Below are 21,934 nucleotides of genomic sequence, written 5' to 3'. Positions count from 1 at the left end.
GGCTGGTCTTGAACTCCTGGGTTTCTCTCACCTCGGTCTCCCAAGTGCTAGGACTACAGGTGTGAGCCCCACGCCGGGCCGATCTGCACGTATTTCGTGTTTCAATCTGCTACAGTTTTGGCCTTGGTTCTCGAAGCATCCTCCTCCCGTCTGTTGGCGCCTGAATCTGGCCGGACGATCACCAACAGCGTCGCTGCTCCGTGGAGTCGCGTCCGTTTCCCTCTCCAGAGCTGAAACCAGCCACATCCCCAGTGGCCTGGGCCTTTCTTGGGTACTGGTGTTTTAGAGACCACAATCTGGGCACACCTCAAGTTTTCAATGTCTTTTTTTTTTTTTTTCCAGATGGAGCCTCGCTGTGTCGCCAGGCTGGAGTGCAGCGGTGCGATCTCGGCTCACTGCAACTTCCGCATCCCGGGATCAAGTGATTCTCCTGCCTCAGCCTCCCAAGTAGCTGGAACTACAGGCATGCGCTACCACGCCCGGGTAATTTTTATATTTTTAGTAGAGACGAGGTTTCACCATGTTGGCCAGGCTGGTCTTGATCTCCTGACCTCAAGTAATCTGCCCGCCTCGGCCTTCTAAAGTGCTGGGATTACAGGCGTGAGCCACCGCACCTGGCATAAGTCTTCAATATCTTAAATGCCATTCAGCTTAGTTAACAGAAACTTCTGGAAGGGACGCCTGCTCTGAGAAGTGTCACACATGCTGGGGGACTTCAGGGCACTCCTGAAAGGGCTCTCCTTCCCCAGGATCCCCGGGTCCTGATGGTAGGCAGAGGTGGAGGATGTTCTCCAAGGGGTGCAGAAGGCTCTCCAAGCCGAGCCTTCCTGCAGCATTCGGAGCCTGTCCACACCACCGGCATCCCTCTACCCACACCCACTTTCCCCGGCAAGAGATGGACATTGTGTTTGTTGGATGCAATTTCAAGCCCCTTTCATGTTTTCATAGAGGATGGAGACCAAGGGGGAAGTTCAATGGTTCATGTTGGTAAATCCTGGCTCCGATGACTGAGAGATTTTCTGACTTCCAGGACCCTTGCTTGGTTAGAGGTGGTTCCCAAACTTCAGAGCCAGAGACAGCTGTGGGCAGGTGCTTTCCTCTGTGCAGCACGTGAGCTGCCAAGTGCTGGGGCTGCCTGCCATACCCAGAGCCCCTCATGGCCTCCCATGGCTCCCCTCAGCTATGCTTGGCCTGCCCACCTGCTGGTGGCTGTTTGGAGTCCTTTCCTGCTGGAAAGGATGTGTCCCAACCCTGTCCTGCTGGCGGCCCTTCTCAGGGCTCCCTCCAGAGAGGACTGCCATGGCGCATACTTCCCACGTGATATAGCATCATAGTCTATGTGAATGGCATCCCCCGGAGTTGTGCAGTGCACCACCTGTGCAGCCGTCCACAGCATCCCCACACAACCCAGTCCTCCCCCGGGAAGCACGCATTCCTCCGCTTCCACCCTCTGTTACTTGTCTATCTCCATCCCTGGTATGCAAGATTAAAAAAATATTGGCCGGGGCGAGTGGCTCGCTTCGTGGTAATCCCAGCACTTTAGAGGCCGAGACTGGCGGATCACGAGTCAGGAGAGATCGAGACCATCCTGGCTAACACGTGAAACCCCGCCTCTACTAAAAATACAAAACTAGCCGGGCTTAGGTGGCAGGCTTCTGTAGTCCCAGCTACTCGGGAGGCTGAGGCAGGAGAATGGCGGAACCCAGGAGGGCGGAGCTTGCAGTGAGCTGAGATCCGCCCACTCCAGCCTGGGCTGCATAGAAAGGCGACTCCGCCTCAAAAAAGATTAAAAAAAAATATATATTTTTTTGAGACAGAGCTTTTGCCCTGTTGCCCAGGGTGGAATGCAATGGTACAATCTCAGCTCACGGCAACCTCTGCCTCCTGGGTTCAAGCGATTCTCCTGCCTCAGCCTCTTGAGTAGCTGGGACTACAGGTGCACACCACCACATCTGGATAATTTTGTATTTTAGTAGAGACGGGTTTTCATGTTGGCCAGGCTGGTCTCCAACTCCTGACCTCAAGTGGTCCACCTGCCTCAGCCTCTGGGCTGGGATTAGAGGCGTGAGTCACCATGCCTGGCCCATGTACAAGTCTTTATGTGAACATATGCTTTCATTTCTCTTGGGTAAATACTTACAAGTGGAATTGCTGGATCATATGGTAAGTGGACATTTAACATTATAAGAAACTGTCAAATGGGTTTCCAAAGTGGTTATATTATTTTACACTCACATCAGCAATGTATGAGAGTTCCTGTAGCTCTCTTTCAACATTCGGTATTGTCAGTCTTTTAAAATTTTTTGGCTGGGTGAGGGATTACAGGCATGTGCCACCACACCCAGCTAATTTTTGTATTTTTAGTAGAGACAAGGTTTGGCTGTGTTGGCCAGACTGGTCTTGAACTCCTGACCTCAGGTGATCCACCTGCTTCAGCCTCCCAAAGTGCTGGGATTACAGGCGGAGTCAGCTTTGCAGTCTTCAATTTGTAATGCTTGGCCCTGCTGGGCACACCCCACCGCCTATGCCGCAACTGCTGCAAGTCCCTGCCCCCAGCCTCCTGCAGCCCTGCCACCACCATGCCAACCCAGCCACCTTCGCCAGTCCAATGTTTCCTTTTGTACATATGCACAGTTTAAGATTCAGTAAAGGTCGGGAAGTGGTGGCCAAGCCTGTAATCCCAGCACTTTGGAGGCCGGTGATGGGCGGATCACTAGGTCAGGAGATCGAGACCATCCTGGCTAACACAGTGAAACTCCGCCTCTACTAAAAAAAAATACAAAACTGGGCTGTCGGTGGCTCAAGCCTGTAATCCCAGCACTTTGGGAGGCCGAGACGGGCTGGATCATGAGGTCAGGAGATTGAGACTATCCTGGCGTAACATGTGAAACCCCTGCCTCTACTAAAATACAAAACTAGCCGGGCGAGGTGCCTGTAGTCCCAGCTACTGAGGCTGAGGCAGGAGAATGGCGGAACCTGGGAGGCAGAGCTTGCAGTGAGCTGAGATCCCGCCACTGGGTACTCCAGCCTGGCGACAGAGCAAGACCTGGCTCAAAAAAAAAAAAAACAAAAAAAACAAAAACTAGCTGGAGGTCGGGATACCACGCCTGTAATCCCAGCACTTTGGGAGGCCGAGGTGGGCGGATCACAGCAGTCAGGAGATCGAGACCATGGTGAAACACCGCCTCTCTACTAAAATAGAAAAATTAGCCGGGCACAGGGCGGCTGTAGTCCCAGCTACCGGGAGGCTGAGGCAGGAGAATGGCGGATCCGGGAGCGGAGGCTTGCAGTGAGCCGAGATTGGCGCCACTGCACTCCAGCCTGGCGACAGAGTGAGACTCCGCCTCCCGTGCAAGGCCGGGCACGTGGCTCAAGCCTGTAATCCCAGTGACTTTGGGGAGGCCGAGACGGGTGGGATCACGAGGTCAGAGATCGAGACTATCCTACAGCCACGGTGAAACCCCGCCTCTACTAAAATACAAAAACTAGCTGGGCGAGGTGGCGGCTCGTAGTCCCAGCTACTCGAGGCTGAGGCAGGAGGCGTGAACCCGAGTAGCGGAGCTTGCAGTGAGCTGGGAGATCCCGCCACTGCACTCCAGCCTGGGCGACAGGAGCCAGACTCCCGCCTCAAAAAAAAAAAAAAAGATTCAGCAAAATCCTTAAGGGGACCTCTATATAGATTTCTATAACTCATCATCTGCATTGCTACCTCCACACAGGCACACTCTGCCGTGCAAATTCCAATCACTTCAGCCTCTTTCTGTAAACCCAGTTCCATCACCCCAGTTCACTTGTGATGTCTGTGTTCTGTGTCTCAGTCCAGAAAGACCTGCAGGTGGGAAGCCACGATAACTGCAGGGCTCACATCATTTGTGATCTCTTAGGGGTCATGGTCCTGCGCTGCCTATTGTCCTGTGTTTAAAACAGTGAATGTTTCACACTTTCTTAGTTTTCTAGTTGTATACGGCAGGAGAGCAAGTCCCATACCAGTTACCCAGTGATGGCCAGAAGCAGAAGTCCCTTCTATACCTGTGTGTGTGTGTGTGTGTGTGTGTATGTGTGTATGTGTGTGTGTGTGTATGTGTGTGTGTATGTGTGTGTATGTGTGTGTGTGTGTGTGTATAATGTGTGTGTGTGTGTGTGTGTATGTGTGTGTATGTGTGTGGTATATGTGTGTGTGTATGTGTGTGTGTGTGTGTGTATTTTTTTTTTTTTTTTTGAGACAGAGTTGGTTACCCAGGCTGGAGTGCAATGGTGAGCTCTTGTTCACTACAACCCTCCCCAGGCCCTTGGCTCAAACACCTCTCACCAGCCTCCCCAGCTGGGATCACAGGTGCATGCTTTACTCACGCCTGGCTAATTTTTTTTTGTATTTTTAGTAGAGACAGGGAGCCACCCATGTTGGCCAGGCTGGTCTTGAACTCCTGACCTCAGGTGATCCACCTGCCTCAGCCTCCCAAAGTGCTGGGATTACAGGCGTGAGCCACTATGCCTGTCCCGAAATGTATATTTTAAAATATTGTGGGTGGCCTGTAGTCCCAGCACAGGAGGAGAGGCAGAGAATTAAGGTGAACCCGAGGCGAGTTGCAGTGAGCCGAGATCGCACCACTGCACTCCAGCCTGGGCGACAGAGCGAGACTCCGTCTCAAAAAAAAAAATTAAAAATAAATAAATAAAATAAAATATTTTACACATAAAGAATATATTCTTGCAGTCAGGTTCGGTGGCTGACACCTGTAATCCTAGCACTTTAGGAGGCCAAGGCAGGAGGACCACTTGAGCCAAGGGGTTTGAGACCAGGCTGGGAAACATAGCAAGACCTCATCTCTACAAAAAAGAAACAAAATTAGCTAGGTGTGGTGGTGTGTGCCTGTGGTCCCAACTACTCCGGAGGCTGAGACAGAAGGATCACTTGAGCTCTTGAGGTCAAGGCTGCAGTGAGCCAAGATTGTGCCACTGCACGCCACCCTTGGACCACAGCGAGACCTTATCTCAAAAAAGAAAAAAAAATGATATATTCTTCCATGACCTGATACTTATGTACGTATGTATTTATTTAAGAGATGGGGTCTCATTCTGTTGCGCAGGATGCATTGATGCAATCATGGCTCACTGCAGCTTTGACCTATTGGACTCAAGTGATCCTTATGCCTCAGCCTCCTGAGTAGCTGGGGGTACAGGTGCACACCATTACACCTGGCCAATGCAATTACTTTTTTTTTTTTTTTTTTGAGATGGAGTCTCGCTCTGTCGCCCAGGCTGGAGTGCAGTGGTGCAATCTCGGCTCACTGCAAGCTCCGTCTCCCGGGTTTACGCCATTCTCCCGCCTCAGCCTCCCGAGTAGCTGGGACTACTGGCGCCAGCCACCACGCCCAGCTAATTTTTTGTATTTTTAGTAGGGACGGGATTTCACCATGTTAGCCAGGATGGTCTCGATCTCCTGACCTCGTGATCCGCCCGCCTCGGCCTCCCAAAGGAGGCTGGGATTACAGGTGTGAGCCACCGGCTACCTCGCCTTTTTAGGAACAGGGTCTTACTGTGTTGCTGAGGCCGTCTCAAACTTCTGGCCTCAAACCTTGCAAGGAACTTCACCTAATGATCCACATTTTTTGAGACACTGTGTCTCTAGTCCTTTGTCTTTTTTGAGATGGAGTCTTGCTCTGTTGCCCAGGCTGGAGTGCAGTGTCACAATCTTGGCTCACTGACATAGCTGCCTCCCAGCTTCAAGCGATTCTCCTGACTCAGCCTCTTGAGTATCTGGGATTACAGGCGTGTGGCACCAGACCCAGCAAATTTTTGTTGTATATTTAGCAGAGATGGGGTTTCACCATTTTGGCCAGGCTGGTCTCCAACTCCTGACCTCAAGTGATCCGTCCACCTAGGCCTTCCAAAGTGCTAGGATTACAGGCATGAGCCACTACGCCCGGCCTCCATTTTTGTTTTTTCTCTTTGAGAGAGGGTCTCACTCTGTCACCCAGTCTGTAGTGCAGTGGTGCAAACATAGCTCACTGCAGCGTTGACCTCCTGGGCTCAAGCATCCCCATGTAGCTGGAGCTAAAGGTGTGAGCCACCATGCTTGGTTAATTTTTAATTTTTTTGTAGGGTCTCGCCATGTTGCCCAGGTTGCCTTGAACTCTCGGTTTCATGCAATCCTCCCACGTCAGTCTTCCGAAGTGCTGGGATTATAGGCATAAGCCATTGAGCCAGGCCGCAAGCATTCTTATTTACGGCATCATTGAACTTGTCTGGGAATGCCCACATTTTCAAACCTCTCGGCCAACCATCTTCAGCTTTCTCCCAGGTATTTTCATTTTCAGGCTTTTCCTAATTTTCAAGGGGAAGTTTTTTTAAATATGAGGAATTTTCCAAACATTCCTGCCAACTAATTTCAAATCAGGCAGGCTTGCACAACTGACTTGTTGCTTTCAATAAATAATACCTTGTAAGACTTTGCCAAGACAACTACAGGTATATCCTAATCTTTCCATTTGCCATTAGAACTTAAGCTTTTTTCCCTGGTTTATTAAATATTCATTGCAGGATGGCTGGGCTGAGATTCACTTACTCTCTTCATTGGACAAGCCAGTTTCTCCCACATGATTGTGGTTATAATCAACTCTCAACTCTGTCATGATGTCATGAGTGTTAAAGGTTTCCCACCACGCCAGCCACTACCTTTTTTTTTTTTTTTTTTTTTTTTGAGGCGGCGTCTTGCTCTGTAGCCCAGGCTGGAGTGCAGTAGTGCGATCTCTGCTCACTGCAAGCTCCGCCACCTCCTGGGTTCACGCCATTCTCCGGCCTCAGCCTCCTGAGTAGCTGGGACTACAGGTGCCAGCCACCACGCCCGGCTAATTTTTTGTATTTTTAGTGGAGACGGGGTTTCACTGTGTTAGCCAGGATGGTCTCCATCTCTTGACCTCGAGATCTGCCCACCTCGGCCTCCCAAAGTGCTGGGATTACAGGCATGAGCCACCAGGCCCCACCAGGCTATAGCCTTTTTAGGATGCTCGTATGTATTGCCACATTACTTTTCAAAAACTTGTGCCAACTTATGCTCCCTGCACGTATAAGGAATCTCCTTCTCACCTAAAGTTAATCTCCAGTTTGCAAAGCAGGACTCATCTTTCTGTATAAATTGAAAAATGGTAGATACTAACTTTCCCAGCATCCCTTGCTGTCAGGACTCAGTCACATGGCTCAGGCTCCACCAATCAGGTGCATCCACCTCCAACCTTCAGTTGGAAGCCTGTGGTGTCTTCACACCATAAGCCGGAGCAGCATAGAACAGGTTGTGGCAGTGAGGCTAGTTGACATCTGGTGGCTGGCATCTGTGACATCCATGCTGTTGCTGAGGGTGCTAGAGCAGCAGCCGCAGCAGCAGGGCTCTTCCCTCATCCAGCTGTGCAGCAGGATCTCAGGTATTGTACCCAGCCAGGCAGCCCTTGATCTGATCCCCACTCCCGCGGGTAATCTGCGAACCTCCCCATGTCTTGTCTTTCCACCTGTGGCAGGCAGACCTGCTGCCCACCAAAATCTGCTCCCCTTCTTTCCTGCCTATGGAACTCTACTTTTTGGAGGGCTGCCAAGACCCTGGGAATGAAGCATGCTTGGCCGATGCTGTCATGACAACCTGGCTCTCTGCCGTCTCCAAATCCCTCATAGGATGCCCGATCATGGGTGGCCGTTGAGGCCTGGGGAATCCACTGCAGGGGCTTCTAGGGCAGGTTTGTCTTTCCCTATAAAAGGGCACAGATGTGACTGGCGCTGTCTCTTCATCCTTTCTTTGTGCCTTGACTGTAGCCGTGTGTGTGGTATATGGAGTTCCAGCAGCTGCCCTGTAAACAACGTACCAAAGCCCACCTGCCAAGGATGTCGGAGCAGAGAGACTGAAGGGGTCTGGGTAGTGATGGGGATAACTCCCACCTCCAGATTTCTAGTTACACGAAAAAGAAGAAAAGCCTCCATACATTGAATCTCCTGTCAGTTGGGTATTCTGATGCTTGCATCTGAATTTATTCCTCACTAGCACCACGTTCTTACTTGGATACCCCGTGGGCCTGCCTCTGCAGACCAATGCGTGTATGTGCATGAAGCTCTATGGCAAACAGAAGTTCTCACTTTTCTTTCTCTCTCTTTTTTTTTTTTTTTTTTTTTTTTTGAGACGGAGTCTCTCTCTGTCACCCAGGCTGGAGTGCAGTGGCATTATATCGACTCACTGCAACCTCTGCCTCCCGGGTTCAAGCGATTCCCCTGCCTCAGCCTCCTGAATAGCTGGGACTACAGGTTCACGCCACCACGCCCGGCTAATTTTTGTATTTTCAGTAGAGACGGGGTTTCACCATATTGGCCAGGCTGGTCTCAAACTCCTGACCTCGTGATCTGCCCACCTAGGCCTCCCAAAGTGCTGGGATTACAGGCGTGAGCCACCTACTGTAATCCCAGGTACTTGGGAGGCTGAGGCAGGAGAATCGCTTGAACCCGGGAGGCAGAGATTGCAGTGAGCTGAGATTGTCCAGCTGCACTCCAGCCTGGGCGACAGGGAGCGAGCCATCTCCAGGCCACCACGCTGGGAAACAGCAGAACCCAGGCGCTCCGGGCGAGCTGGATCAGAGAGCTGCGTTCTGATTGGCTGAGGCCTGGATTGCCTGAACCAATCATGATGGAGCAGAGGCCGCACTGACCCGGTTGGCTGGCGGGCGAGGGGCAGGCGCTGATGGAGGCAGGCACCCGACAAGCAGGTGGTTTTGTTCCAGGAAAGCAGCAAGTGCAGTGGTTAAGAGTGTAGATGCAGAGCCAGCCTACCTGGATTGTGTCCTGGCTCTGCCACTTAATAGCTGTGCAATCTGAGTCAAGTTATACAACCTCCTTGTGCCTCAGTTTCTTAATCAGTGTGGTGGCAGCTTCCTACCTCACCGGCAGGTTGTTAACCTGTGTAAATAAGTCCTGTTACCACCACACTCCCCACTTTCTGGTTCCTAGCAGAGACCAGAGAGTTGACCTGCATGCCCTGAGTCAGCAAATATTTACTAAGTGCCATGGTATTCCAGGCGTGTGGGTGGGTCTGCAGACAGCCCCTCTGGTGAAGGGCAGCTCCCTGAAGCCTGTAGTACTGTCTGCTGCAGGGGATGGCCCTCCTTCCATGATGGAGGAAATGCTCGTGTGGGCAGAAGTGCCCTGGAAGGTGAGCGTGTGGCTTCTGATACATGGGAGGGCCAAGAATTTTCTGGGCAGAAGGAACACCATGTGCAAATGAATGAGGGGAGGACCAGAGAGCTGACTCCCGCCAGGGACCAGATAGCTTGGGCCTGCAGCCCCCAGGAAATGGAGACATGGAGAGGAGGGTGTTTGGGCTCCATCCATCCCAGGGCTATGGCCACAAATGCAGGGCTTCCCCTGATGTCCTGGGTCAGAAAAGGAGAGCTGCGCAACTCTGAGGTCTCCTCTCTCCCTCCTCTTCCCTGTGTTTTCTTTTCTTTTTTTTTTTTTTTTGAGACGGAGCCTTGCTCTGTCCCCAGGCTGGAGTGCAGTGGTGCGATCTCAGCTCACTGCAACCTCTTCCTCCAACTTCAAGCAATTCTCTTCAAGCCTGGCTAATTTTTTGTATTTTTAGTAGAGGGGGTTTCACCATGTTGGCCAGGATGGTCTCAATCTCTTGACCTTGTGATCCGCCCGTCTCGGCCTCCCAAAGTGTTGAGATTACAGGTGTGAGCCACCACGCCTACCTCCCCCCTCTTTACTTATTTTCTTTTCTTTCTCTTTCTTTCTCCTTCTTTCTTTCTTTCTTTCTTTCTTTCTTTCTTTCTTTCTTTCTTTCTTTCTTTTCTTTCCTTCTTTCTTTCTTCCTTTCTTTCCTTTCTTTCTCCTTCTCTCTCCTTCCTTCCTTCTTTCTTTCTCATTCGTTTGTTCTTTCTTTTTTGAGACAGGGTCTTTCTCTGTTGCCCAGGCTTGAGTGCAGTGGTGTGATCACAGCTCACTGCAGCCTGGAACTCCGCGGTCCGAGTGATCCTCCTGCATCAAGCCTCTGGAATAGCTGCGTCTACAGGTGCACACCACCCTCAGTAACCAGATGCCCAACCCTCGGTAACAAAGTGAAAAAAGGCAGTCTTGGGGATGTGATCAGGTCCCACTGAAGCCACAGTCGACAGAACCCTTTTCTTTTCTTTTCTTTTTTTTTTTTTTTTTTTTTGAGACGGAGTCTTGCTCTGTCGCCCAGACTGGAGTGCAGTGGCCGGATCTCAGCTCGCTGCAAGCTCCGCCTCCCAGGTTTACACCATTCTCCTGCCGCAGCCTCCTGAGTAGCTGGGACTACAGGCGCCCGCCACCTCGCCCGGCTAGTTTTTTGTATTTTTTTTAGTAGAGATGGGGTTTCACCATGTTCGCCAGGATGGTCTCGATCTCCTGACCTTGTGATCCGCCCGTCTCAGCCTCCCAAAGTGCTGGGATTACAGGCTTGAGCCACCGCGCCCGGCCCAACAGAACCCTTTTCAGAAGGTGGGAAGGAACCCAAGGAAGGGTCGCCCACACTCAGAGTGGCTCAGTGGGGGAGGGGGAGTGGCCCAGCTGCTGTTGATCCTGAGTCTCTGATATCTTCTTTGTCACTGCCTGGAGATTCAAAGTCCTCACGGAAGCATCGGATCCACGCCTGGCTGTTTTATTTTTTTAATTTTCTGTAGAGACGGGGTTTTACTATGTTGTCCAGGCTGGCTCCATCCTCGGCCCCAAAGTGCTGGGATTACAGGCTGAGCCACTCCCCGGTATTTATAACCAGCTCCTCTTAGGTGCCTGGCTGCACCTGCTCCTGCTGCTGCTTTAGCAGTGCATTGGCCCTCTACTGCTGTGTAACAAATTACTCCAAAACATAGGGGCTTACAGCAAGCAGCTATCATCTCTCAGCAGCCAAGGCACAGGAAGCAACTCACCTGGGTGGTCTTCCACGAGGCTGCATGCCGGGCTGGAAAATCCACTTCCAAGCGTTTTCCCCTGGCTGTTGGCAGAGAGTGAGTTCCTCCCCATGTAGAGGAAGGGAAACGAGAGATGGCACGGGGGGGGGGGGGGGGGGGGGGGGCGGGGAGAGAGGTGGGGGAGAGAGGGAGAAGGAGAACCAGGACGGAAGCTGCTGTGTGCTGTGTCTCTCTAAACTGGCCTCCTGGCGCCTCTGCCCTGCTCTACTGATTACACAGACCCTCCCTTGGTGGGGTGTGGCCGACAGGAGGACAGAGGTTCGGGCCTGCGGGCCCTCTGGGAGGCTACCTACCCTGGATGGCTGCTGCTCTGCTGTGTGTGTGTGGGGGTGTGCACACGCGCTCCGGCCTGTCTGTGTTCGTTTTAGTAGCTAGTCGGTGTTGTTATTAAGATGTCTCAAGTCCACTTGGAGCAGATTGAGGGTCACACTTAGAAAGCGGAATGTGGTTCCTCTGAATCCCTTCTTGCGAGGTCCCGAGCTCAGATGGCCTCTGCCCGTCCAGAGTAGACAAAGAATTCTTGTGGAAGCTGCCTTCGGATTTATTTGTGAACACACTCATATTTGCTGTGAATAACTCCCTTTTTTGTGATGCTCCCAGATCCTGACTGTCCTGGCGATGTAGGCAAACGAATGAGCAGCATCCAAACTGTCCCCATGAGCTGAGGTCACAGCCTCGTCAGGCCCCAGGAAGGGGCAGCCCCTACCCCCACCTGGCCCCCAGCCCCCTGTAAGGCATGGAAGAGAGATGCAGGGGGCAAGGCCATGCGGTCCTGATACAGGTCCCAGACGGATGGGCGTCCCAGGCTTCAGACAAGTCACCTGTCAAGGACAGCATTAGTGACGTCCCAGCACCAGAGTGGCCCCAAGCCAAACCGAGGAGGGTCTGGGAGCCGGGGACATGGGTCTTCAGTGTGGGGAACTCATTACATCAGCCACTCGAGGGTCAGGAAATAATTTGTCACTCTCTGCCCCGTGTGGCCTCTGTGGAAATCAAACAAGCAGTGTTGCCCATTTTTAAAGATAAATTAATGCATCAATATAAAAAACGTCAGGCAGCGATGTGGAGGGGGTAGGCAGACGGGGCTGTGATTTATTGGCCCTTTAAGGAGTGTTTCTGGGGCCACTCTGGCTTCCTCCTGCCACCTGCAGGGTGCCCAGGGACCCCTCCACCGAGGTCATGAGCCAAGCCACCCACCCCAACTGGGGGGCCCCTGACCAGGCTGCAGGGCCACACGCCCTCGAGCTGGTGACTCAGAAACATCCACTATTAACTGCACTGGGACAGAGAGACAGGCAAGGAGCTGGGGCAGGAAGGAACAGTCCTGGCCCTGGAATAGGTCATAGGCCTGTGCTGGGGCTCAGTGCTCCTGCGTCCTCACACTGAGGGGCTTCTCCGGGCCTAGCCGCAGTGAGGCTAATGGGGTCCCCAGGGGGCTGTGGCTCCTGATTCCTTGGCACGAATAGGTGCCCCGCAGGCTCAGATAGTCCCCCAGGGCTGTGCCCTCCCTCCCTGAGGGCACCTTGCCAGCATCCCCACCAACACTCAGGACCACCCTGGTCCATGTTTGCCAGTTCGGAAGGTGAGAAATGACACTTCCTGGCTGTGTGAATTTGCATGTCTTTGGTTTTTGGAGGGCGTGAGCTTCTTTCCATTTGTTTGGGGCCATTGTGAATGTCTGCTCAGTCTTTGCCTGTTTTCTATGGAAGGGTCTCCGTTTCCCTTGCCGACGGATGCAGCACTCTGGCAGCTGAACTGGTGGCGTTCAGCGGTGCTCATGCGTGCTTTAGCTGTGGTGCATGCGGGTGAGGAGGGCTGACGCTGGCCTGGAATCTTATGGGGCATCTGCAGCTGCAGCTTTGTTGTCAGAAAATGCTTAGAGAGGCCTCCTGGAGCCAGGCAGGATGCGGCAGGAAACAGAGGGGCAGAAAGAGCTCAGGTCCTCAGCAGCGGGGAAGGGGGCGCCAGCTACCAGAACCCAAGCAGGAATTGGGCTTGAGGGGAATGAGGAGTGGGAGAGGGGACTGAACATTTAGACAGGGGTGTGGGGGCCCTCTGAGAAGACATGTGAGCAGATTTGTGGGAGGAGATGGGGGCGCCTACAGCAAGAAGAGCAGTCTTCAGAGGGATGGGCACGCAGAGGCCCCGGGGCGAGCACAGCCTGGGTGCATTCCAGGAGCTGCAGGGAGGCCAGGTCAGCGCCGTGGGGGCTGGGGCAGGGGGCCAGGCTAGCTGGGGCTCTGTGGGTTCCGGGAATGCTTTGGCTTCTGCTCTGAGTGCTGGGCGTGTAGACTGTCAGTTCTCCAGGTGCAGGGCGGACAGGTGGTATGAGGCCCAGTTTGCCAGAGCATGGAGCTCCAAGCCTTGTGACCCAGAGGTTTACATGCCGGTGAGAGCCCTGGGTCCGCAGGCCAGAGTTGGCTCCTCTGCAGAGCTCCTGGTCGGCCCGCCTCTGCCCTTCTCTCCAGGACCTGGGGGTCCTGCTCTACAGCCAGGCGGCCCTTGGGGAGCAAAGGTCCGGGCCAGTGAGAATCTAACATATCCCCAAGCCCCCACAGCAACAAGGGTTGAGGGAGCAAAGGACGGTCGGGATGGTGGGAGGTGGCAGTGGCCTTGGTTGGGGCGGGGGCGTGCTGCTGACTTTAGTGCTCTCCCGTTACTGCATAGGGGTGAACTGCTTGCCAGCCCCACCCGTGTCCCTCTGCAAAGTGCTCCTGGCATCAAGCTGGGCTCCCCGGAGTCTCAGCCTCCATGTTCTCCTCTGGGCAAGGGGAGTCCTGGGCCAGCGCCCGCTGTCCAGCCTCGCTGTGCCCTGCAGCCCATTCCCTTTCCGTGAGAGGCTTGGAGGGCCCAGGCGTCGGGGTCGGGTCAGTAGGCTGCCCAGGTCAGCTGAGGCCCGGTCAGTGCGAGGGGTTTTGTTGGAACCAAGGCCGCGGCTACCTGAGGACTTTGTGCAGAGCTCCGCTCGGGCCACCTGGGGGGGCCGAGGCCGGGAGACCCGCAGGGCCCCCTAGCAGCGCCCTCTGCCCCCTTAGCGACCTCTCCCAGACCAAGGTAGGGCCAGAGGGGACAGTGTCCGAGGGCAGCGGAGCCGGAAACGGGAGCGGGCACAACCCGGCCCCGGAACATCCCGGCGGCCCCGGGGCCTTTAGAGCCCGCGAGGGGCCGTCTCCTCGGGCGCGGTGGGGCCTGGGCTCAGCCTTCCCGCCGACCTCGGGAAAAGCCCCCCAGCCTCTCCACCCGGCAGCTGGAGGAGGCCCGTCCGGGGTTGGGGACAGCGCGATAGACCCGCCTGGGGCTAGGCCGAGGGCTGGGGGTCGCGGGCCGCGGAGGGCGCATGTACGAGACGCTTTTCCCGGCCCGCCGGGAGGCAGGACAGCGCCCCAACTCCAGAAGCCGGCGCTGCGTCCGCCCGCAGACCGACCGGGAGGGCCGAGTGCGCACGCGCCTGACGCTGTCCCCACCGCGCGCCCTGTGATTGGCCCGGACGGCCGCGCTCTCGGCCAATGGGTGCGTGGCTTCTGGCTCGCCGCGGGCCTCTGGGGCTAGGGGCGGGGAGGGTCAGTCTCCGGCCGGGTCTCGCGGCCTGGGGAGGCCTGCGCCGGCCCGCGGGGTCGTTCCTTCAAGCCGCCCGCTGCCGCTCCGGAGACGAGGCCAGCGAGTACGTGATCCCGGCCGCCCCCAGTAGTGAGCCCGTGCGCAGAAGCGCCGGCAGAGAGACGCGGAGCCCCGTCCCACCTGGCCGGGCCTGGCCCTCGCAGGGCCTCTCCGTCGACCCCCGACCAGCCCCGCTCTCCCTGCTCCCATCCTGCGGGTCAGAAAAACAATGCTTGACTGGAGGGGGCCCGTGCCTGTTGTCCCAGCCACTCGGGAGGCCGAGGCGGGAGGATCGCTTGAGCTCGGGAGGTGGAGGCTACAGTGAGCTGTGATTGCGCCGCTGCACTCCAGCCTGGGCCATAGAGCGAGACCCTGTCTCTAAACAAAACAAAACAACAGTGCTTAGAAAGCAAACAAGCTTGTTGCCAAAAACTATCAACAAAAATTAGCAGTGGTCATCTCTAGGTGGTGGGGTTGGAGGTAAATAAAAAATATTTTGACTGGGCGTGGTGGCTCACAGCTGTAATCCCAGCACCGCAGGCAGGAGTTCGAGACCAGCCTGGCCAACATGGTGAAACCCCCGTCTCTACTGAAAATACACACACAAACACACACAAACACACACACACAAATTAGCTGGGCGGGCGTGGTGGTGTGCACCTGTAATCTCAGCTACTCAGGAGGCTGAGGCAGGAGAATCACTTGAGCCTGGGCAAGGTGGAGGTCACAGTGAGCCGAGATCAGGTCACTGCACTCCAGCCTGGGTGACAGAATGAGACCCTGTCTCAAAAAAAAATTTTTTTTTTCCATCTCTGTGAATTATTTCAGTTAGTGTTAGAATATTGTTTGTATGAAAATATTGCTTTTGGGCTGGGTGATGTGGCTCACGCCTGTAATCCCAGCACTTTGGGAGGCCGAGGTGGGCGGATCACGAGGTCAGGGGATCGAGACCATGCTGGCTAACAGGGTGAAACCCTGTCTCTACTAAAAATACAAAAAATTAGCTGAGCATGGTGGCGGGTGCCTGTAATCCCAGCTACTCGGGAGGCTGAGGCAGGAGAATTGCTTGAACCTGGGAGGCAGAGATTGCAGTGAGTCGAGATTGTGCCACTGCACTCCAGTCTGGGTGACAGAGTGAGACTCTGTCTCAAAAAAAAAAAAAAAAAAAAAAAATTGCTTTTTTAAAATGAAAGCTGTGTAACAAGAACGATAATAAAAACAGTAAGTGTTGGTGAGGATGTGGAGAAATTGGAGCTCTCACACAATGCATGCGCTGTGAAAAACACTTTAGTGGTTCTCAAAGAGCGGAGGGTAGAATTACCCAGCAGTTCCGCGCAGTCACACACCCAGAGAACTGGAGGCAGGATACACGAACAGTGTCCTCAACACGGGTTATTCCAAATGTTGACAACGATACTCACCACAGAGAAAAGGTGGAAACGACCCATGTGTCCATCCATAAATGGAGTAACAAATGTGGTCCCTCCATACAATGGACTATGATTTAACCTTAAAAAGGAAGGAAATTCTGACGCACACCACACACAGATGGCCTGAAAACATTATGCTAAGTGAGATGAGCCAGTCACAAAGGACAACTTCTGTCTGATTTCACTTATAAAACATCTAGAATAGGCAAGTACAGAAATAGAAAGTAGGTAAGAGGTTGCCAGGGGTTGGGGGGAGAGGGCAAGGCCAGGGGCTGGGGAGGGAGGGCAAGGCCAGGGGCCGGGAAAGGGCAGCAATGCTTCACCAGGTGTGTGCCTAACAGTTCTCAGTCCCACTGGGAGAGCTGCGAGGGAAGGATGGCTCATTCGGCATGCACGCACAGAGGCGGCTCCAGTACAGACAGGGCCCTGAAATGCTGTGCTCCTCCCAGGACACACAACTCCAGGTCACGGGGATAACACGCGACACAGCTCCTGCCCTGATGCTCCCCAGTTCTTGCCTGGCTGCTCCCCTGGCTCCTGGCTGGGATGTTCCCCCAGGTCCTGGCCTGCTGCTCTTCAGCCCCTGCCTGGCTGCTCCCCCAGCGCCTGCCTAGGTTCTCCCCTATCTCCTGGCCTGATGCTCCCCAGTTCCTGCCTTTGTGCTCCCCCAGCCCCCCGAACCCAGAGTGCTCCTTCCCTCTGGCCAGGCCCCCTTCGGGGCTCAGGCGGGAACCGAGCTGGCTTTCTCCTCCCAACCGGAGCAGCTCCCTCTGGTTCCCAGGTTGCCTGCCCATCCAGCTGGGAACACCGGCCTTGCGGGGAGGGGCGGGGGCGCTCACCACGAGGCGGCCGCACAGGGTGCGAAGGGATCCCAAGGCCCACCCAGGAGGAGCTCCTGGCTTTCAGTTGCCGGCTGCGCGCGCTGCCCACGCGGCCACGCTTGGGGCCTGGCGGGCGGCCGCCATCCCGTTCACGGCCGCTGGAGGGCGCCCCCGCACCGCTCCTGCCTGCTGGTTCCCGCGGGAGGGCGCCTGTGGCGGGCGCCGGAGGTTGATCTCCCGGTTCACGCCAGGATTGCGAACCGGCGGCTAGAGCGGGAGGCCGCAGAGGCGAGTTCAGATCGCGGTCCCGGCCCACCTGGCAGCGACTTCCTGTCTCGCGGCTGCGCTGCAGCTCTTCAGGTTGGCGTGAAAATGCAGAAACGGTCCCGTGGACTAAGTCACGGACGTTCGCATCTCACAGTGCCGCGTGCCTGCCTGCAGACAACCGAGCCACGCACGCCGAGGCCACCCCACTGCCCAGGGCCGGAATGCGCCGGCCCAGACCGGCAGCCCCCTCGGATCCTAACACCTCTGCACCGCAGCGCACGTGTGGGGGTCCTCAGCCCGCGCCATCCAAGCAAGAACCAAGAAGAGCGCGAGCGCCGCGCCTTCCCCCACCCTCTGCCCTGCGCCCCTGGCTGGCGGTCCCTCCTGCAGCAGCTGGGCCTGGAATTCGGGCTGCGGAAGGGGCTGCACCCACGCAGGGCTCACGCCATGCATGTGGGTGCTGGGAGGGTCTCCGCCCTTTCCAGTCCTGGTTCCCGGCTGTTTCCTGGTGCTGCCCAAGAAGCAGGTCCCTCGGCCAAACCAGCCCTGTCCTGGTGCCTGCCAGTGCCCTCAGCCTGCGGGCCTAGGGGCCAGAATGCTGGCGGATAGGCAGGCCCTGACCACGCTGTCCTCCCTGGGAGCTTGCTGGTGAGACGCTCGTCTGCCTCAGGGGGCCCAATAATGGTCACCTGACATGAAGGGACAGAGGTGGTCTGTCCAGGGTGACGGTGACCACTATCCTGGCATGTGACGGAGCCCAGGCCCTGGGCAAGCGCCATGCTGAGAGGGGCTGGCTGCCCGCTGCCGGTGGCCTCATTCAGGAAACCTCACTCCCCTGAGCAGCAGCTGGAGGAGAGGCAGCGGCACTGGACCTCTGGGGACGGATTAGAGGGGTGGCCCTGTGGCCTTGCTTGGGCAGGAGGGACACTGCAGCAGCTGCTGGAGCTCCCGGGCAGGGGCTGTCCCTCGGTCAGCTGGGTCACAGAGCAGCCGGCGCCTGCGTCATTCTCAGCCTGCCCAAGGGGGAGGCTTCCGCTCCAGGTGGGTGACCCTGGGCCCTTGCTATTACCCCACAATGTTTCCTCTTTCCTCTCCGCCTCCTTCAGCCTCCCTGGGCAGCCTCCTCTCTTTCTCTGGTGGAGCCTTCCAGCTTCCGGAGGCCTCCTTGTGAAAGCAATAAAATGCCTTTGAAAGGAGGCTGGGGTGTCTTGGGAGCTCCGGTGCCTCAAAGGGTCACAGGGCTGGGGGCTGAGAAACCCAGAGATGGCTGGGTAGGAGACACAGGCCTTGGCGTGCTTTCAGGGGATACACAACAGGGACAGTCCCCACCGACTTTCCTCCCACTCCACCTCCACTAGCTCACCTCCCTCTTATCAACACGGGGGTCTCCTGCCCTGGAACATCCAGGGAAAGAGGTGTGTCTGAACCCCGCCTGGGGAGACAGACGCCCTCAGGCTGTCCTCTTGGCTCCACTCCCCTCTTCCCTCCTGTTCACTGCTCCCAGCCACCCCGATGGGGCCTGTTTAATTGATTCAATTTGTTCAACAGTAAAAACACTCCACAGATGTCAGCCTCCCAGCACCCCACCCCTGGGGAGCTGCAGACACCTGCCAAGGCTCTGGGGCTGGGAGTCCTTCCATGGGCCACTAACACCAGGATTTGGGGGAGGCCTCTGGGCCTGGGAGCTCGCGCAGGTGCCCCCGCTCACCAGAGCAGTGCAGCCACTTCAGCCCAGGGACTGCTCCTGCTCTGTCAATGGCACCAGCCGCGTTCTGAACAGTGATCTGACGCAAATGTGTCATTCTGAAGGGTTTAATGTTTTTAGACTCCCAGGTCTGGGAGGATGACCTTGGAGATGACCCCCGTTTTGGTCAAGCTGCCATCCCAGGCCCTGGCCACTGTCAGGGTCTCACCTTCTTCATCAACCTGGGCTTAGGGGGTTTTCCAGGTAATAACTGTTGGGAGGGGGACTGGGGGCTCCCAGGGTCCTGATCCTGTCCCCTGCAGGGGAGAGGCCCGTCGCCTACAGATTGGGGGCCCTGTGTTCACAGCTTTAGCGCGGTGGCCCGTCCTACTCCCAGGGATGTGTGTGGCCACAGTGGCGCTGGGAGATGCTCTCAGGTGTTGTCTAAGGGAAGACGTGGGCCTGGAGGTCAGGAAACCCAGGCTGAACTGACACCCTAGCCCAGATCACAGCCCTCTCTCCCTGTGAAGGTCCCTGGTCCCTGGGGTCACCACTTTCCACCCCAGAGGGAGGCCCCTGCTATGGACTGATTGGTTGGTTGAGTGACTGAAAAGGGGGACGGTTTAGGGAGCATTTGCACAGCTGGCCAGGCTGTGGCTGTGGGGGCCTCTGCCCACCCCCATCCAGCCCCACCTTGGACGAAGACGCCCCAGCCGTGATTAGGAGAAAACTCACCCTGAAAACGGTCCCAGGTTAGGGTTACCTGGACACCTGCCTCTCCGGCTTGGGGGTCTCTCTCAGGCAAGATCGGGCCTGTCTATCATTGGCTTAGGTTTTAGGAAGGTCCCAAGCTAATTTGCCAAGGGCTGCGCTTCTCCATAACTCCCAGGACACAGGCAGAAGACGAGGGGAGGGAAACTGAGGGACGGAGATGAAAGCGCTTGTCCCAGCGCTTCAGGCGCTGGGCCCTGGCGGCTGTGAACAAGCTGGGGGTGGGGCGTCGGGCCGCGCCCCCGCCCCCTCCAGACCCCCAGCGCGGACCCCGGCTCCGGGGCGGGGGCGCTCGCAGTCGCGCGAACCCCGGGGTGCGGAGAGAACAAAAGGGGCTCCGCCCCCTCCCCCGGGCCGGCCCGTCGCGGCCAATCGGCGCCGCCGCTACCTCCTCTGCTCTCTAATTGGCTGTGCGGCGGCCAATCGGGTGCGGGGACCGGCAGCTCGTGCGGCCCCACGTGGGGCGGTGCGCGCGGCTGTTCGCGGACCGCAGCGGGCGGGGCGCGTGGTTCGGTCGCGCGCTGCGCGCCTCGGGGACGCGATCCGCGCCACCTCCAGCCGTCCCTGCCGTCCCGAGGCCGCCAGCGAGCGGCGCCGTGGTTTCGAGCGCGCGGGGCTCGGGGCCATCGCCGGGAGCTGTGCGGTTCCCGGCTCGGAGGCGCTGGGCCGGCGTCGCGGCTGCCCCCTGCCCACGCGGGAGGTGAAGCGAGCGGCGCTCAGGGACCAGGAGCGAAGGCAGTGCCACCTGGCGAGACTGGGAGGCGGAGGTGGGCTGTGGAAGGAAGAGGCGGGCCTGCAGCTGGTGGTGGTGGGATCAATTCATTCATTGATTGAGTCCGTCATTGACACCTCCTACTCCAGGGCCCTCGGGACACAGACAGCGGTGGCCCCAGCGGAGGCTTGGGGGCTCGCCTCCCCCCAGTTTCCATTAGTCTCCCCTCCAAACTACTCCAAGTGGAACGTACAAGCATGTTTTTTGATATGGGCAATTGACACACTCTTACATTTTTATGACACCCTCAGACAGGGTATTTGAGGAGAGTTGAATAAATGGAAAATATGTGAATTAAAGGAGAGCTGTGCATTACCCAGGGCCAGCAACAAAGGGGAGCTGTTACCCCCTGAGACCTGGAGGGCAGCTACAGCCATAGGAGAGGCCGTCTCCAGGAGCCGTGCCCTTGGAGAGGGACACAGCGACCCGGCAGGGAGGAGCTGCTGCTGTACACTGACCTCATCCCTCCTGCCTGCTTGGTTCGTCTGCCGGCTGCGCATTGGTTGAACTAGGTTGGAGGCCAGGGAGCAAGGAGACCCCATGGATCCTGTACCTGCAGTCAGCTTCCTGGGACACAGAGCGGGGGCTGGGGTGGGGCAATGGGAAGGTGTCCAGCACCTGTTTTGCGGTGTGAATAAAAGCATCGTGGAAAATGTTGCTGTTTTGCTTTGTTTTGCGGATATGTAGCCCATGTAGAGGCAGCCTAAGATGGGGCAAGGCCAGGCTGGGCCCCGCCTCTTGCAGATCCACTAGGACCCACCCACCCCAGAGCCAAGGGGAACTTCCCTGGAGGGCTTCCCATCCTGTAAGTGATGAGTCACAAAACCAGGCAGGACTGTGGACGAAGAATGCCCCGTGTCAGTGCGCGTGCACGGTGCTGTTCAGTCGCCTCTTCCTGGGGGTCCTCCCGGATGCTCTGATGCTTGCCGATCTTAGCAGCTGTCACAAGCCACTGCTGGGACCCTAATTCCCCAGGGCAAGGACTGATCCTGTTCACTGTTGCCCCTTCGTGGGGCCTGCATCTGGAAGGACGATGAATCTGCCTGGGTGAGGCCTGAGACGGGGGGTCCCTCTGAGGCAGGGGACGTTTATTTACTCACCAAACCTTCTCAGGGGAGCCTTTCTTTGCCAGGTTGGGCTCAGCCCCGGGGAGCCCAAGGAAGAAAGGATGTAGTCCAGACTTGGAGACGTCTGTGGCCCAACAGTGAAGCCATGCACAAGTTCCTGATAATGTGGCTCGGGCCCAGGTCCCCTGAGAGGCTCAGCAGGGGAAGGACTCTTGGATAATGAGGACGAGAGAGGGGGTGGCACTTGAGGTGGCTTTGAAGGGCAAGGAGGAGTAGGAGTGGTGGAGAAGCTGAAGAAAAGCAGGGAGCAAGGAGGTGCCACCATGAGGATCAAGAACGTGGCGTCCGGGGGAGTGTGGCTGTGCACAGCTGGGCCTCTGCCTCTCGGGCATCAGGAGGCCAGGGCGAGGCACCCGGTCCCTGGCTTCTCTGCCTGTGGTATGGCGATGATGATAGGGTTGTTGGGAGGGTGAGGGGATGTAGGTGACGTGCAGCACAGTGTCTTGGTAATTACAGGCTTGATAAATATACGTGAGCTGTCATTACAAGCATTCGTTGCAGTTG

At 56.4% G+C, this 21,934-nt stretch overlaps 2 long non-coding RNA genes and 1 pseudogene across 2 annotated transcripts; 2 read left to right on the top strand and 1 right to left on the bottom strand.

Annotated features, from left to right (window-relative positions):
- Positions 1–6,882: 6,882 nt before the first annotated feature.
- LOC108582734 lies at positions 6,883–7,973 on the top strand. Its single transcript, XR_001896573.3, has 2 exons — positions 6,883–7,418; positions 7,801–7,973. It is a non-coding gene; the product is annotated as an uncharacterized LOC108582734 (long non-coding RNA).
- Positions 7,974–16,262: 8,289 nt separating this feature from the next.
- Positions 16,263–18,732, top strand: LOC100999058 (annotated as a pseudogene).
- Positions 18,733–18,872: 140 nt separating this feature from the next.
- On the bottom strand, positions 18,873–19,788 carry LOC110741530. Its single transcript, XR_002517836.2, has 2 exons — positions 19,496–19,788; positions 18,873–19,204 (listed from the first exon to the last, which is right to left on the bottom strand). It is a non-coding gene; the product is annotated as an uncharacterized LOC110741530 (long non-coding RNA).
- Positions 19,789–21,934: the final 2,146 nt, after the last annotated feature.

Source organism: Papio anubis, chromosome 17 (genome assembly GCF_008728515.1).
Source record: "Papio anubis isolate 15944 chromosome 17, Panubis1.0, whole genome shotgun sequence".
Classification (NCBI taxonomy): domain Eukaryota; kingdom Metazoa; phylum Chordata; class Mammalia; order Primates; family Cercopithecidae; genus Papio; species Papio anubis.
Note: the sequence above shows the minus strand (reverse complement) of the source record. Positions and strands in the feature narration are given on the sequence as shown.